This window comes from Chiloscyllium plagiosum, chromosome 8, assembly GCF_004010195.1.
Source record: "Chiloscyllium plagiosum isolate BGI_BamShark_2017 chromosome 8, ASM401019v2, whole genome shotgun sequence".
NCBI lineage: Eukaryota > Metazoa > Chordata > Chondrichthyes > Orectolobiformes > Hemiscylliidae > Chiloscyllium > Chiloscyllium plagiosum.
This window is the reverse complement of record NC_057717.1, coordinates 7,891,419-7,892,961: the sequence shown is the minus strand read 5'-3', so window position 1 is coordinate 7,892,961 and position 1,543 is coordinate 7,891,419.

The following is a 1,543-nucleotide window of genomic DNA, read 5'->3' as shown; positions in this document are numbered from 1 at the left end:
ACCGTCCACACACCCCACCACGCCTGATCCTCACTGCCATCCACACACTGCCCCCAGCCTGCCCCCCACCACTGTCCACACACTGCCCCCAGCCTTGCCCTCATCGCCATACACACACCGCCCCAGGCCTTGCCCTCACTGCTGTCCAAACACCGCCCCCAGCCTGACCCTCACCACCACCCGCACTTAGATCCCAGCCTGATACTCAACGCCTTCCACACAACGCCCTCAGCCTGACGCACACCGCCGTCCAACAGTGCGCACCAGCCTGACACTCACTGCTGTCCGAATCTGCCTCCAGCCTGACCCTCACTGTCACAAAACACCGCCCCCAGCCTGTTACTCACTGCCGTCCACACACCGCCCCCAGCATGAACCTCACTGCCGTCCACACACCGCCCCAGCCTGACCTTTACTGCCGTCCACACACCGTCCCTCGCCTGACCCTTACTGCCGTCCACACACCGTCCCCAGCCTGACCCTCACCGACGCCCACACACCGTCCCCAGCCTGACCCTCACCGACGCCCACACACCGTCCCCAGCCTGACCCTCACTGCCGCCCACACTTCTCCCCCATCCTGACCCTTACTGCTATCCACTCACTGCCTCCAGACTGACCCCACCATGGCACAACTCTGCCAACAGCCTGACCCTCACCACCGTTCAACACCATCCCCAGCCTGACCCTTACAACCGCCCTCACACTGTCCCCAGCCTGACCATCACCCTTTCCACACACCGCACCCAGCCTGATCCTCACCACCCCAAACCTGACCTTCGCCACCATTCAACACCGTCCGCAGCCTGACCCTCACCACCACCCGCGCACCGCCCCCAGCCTGATACTCACCGCCGTCCACACAACGCCCCAGCCTGACACTCACCGCCAGCCAAATCAGCCTCCAGCATCATCCTCACCGCCACAAATCACAGCCCCCAGCCTGACCCTCACTGCCGCCCACACTTCTCCCCCATCCTGACCCTTACTGCCGTCCACACAACGCCCCCAGCCTGGCACTCGCCACCGTCCAAATCTGCCTCCAGCCTGACCCTCACCGCCACAAAACACCGCCCTCAGCCTGTCACTCATTGCCGTCCACACATCGCCCCCAGCATGAACCACACTGCTGCCCACACACCGCCCTCAGCCTGACCCTTACTGCCGTCCACACACCGTTAACAGCTTGATCGTCACTGCCGCACACACACCGCCCCCAGCCTGACCCTAACTGCCGTCCACATACCGTTAACAGCCTGACCCTCACTGATGCCCACACACCGCACCCAGCCTGACCCTCATTGCCGCCCACACATCGCCCCCAAACTGACCCTTGCTGTCGTCCACTCATCTCCCCCAAACTGACCCCAGCACTGCACAACACCGTCCACAGCCTGACCCTCACCACTGTTCAACACCATCCCCAGCCTGACCCTCACCACCGCTCACATACCACCTCCAGCCTGACCCGCACCGCCATCCACACACTGCCCCCAACCAGACCCACACTGCCGTCCAACTCCGCCCCAAGCCTGACCCTCAC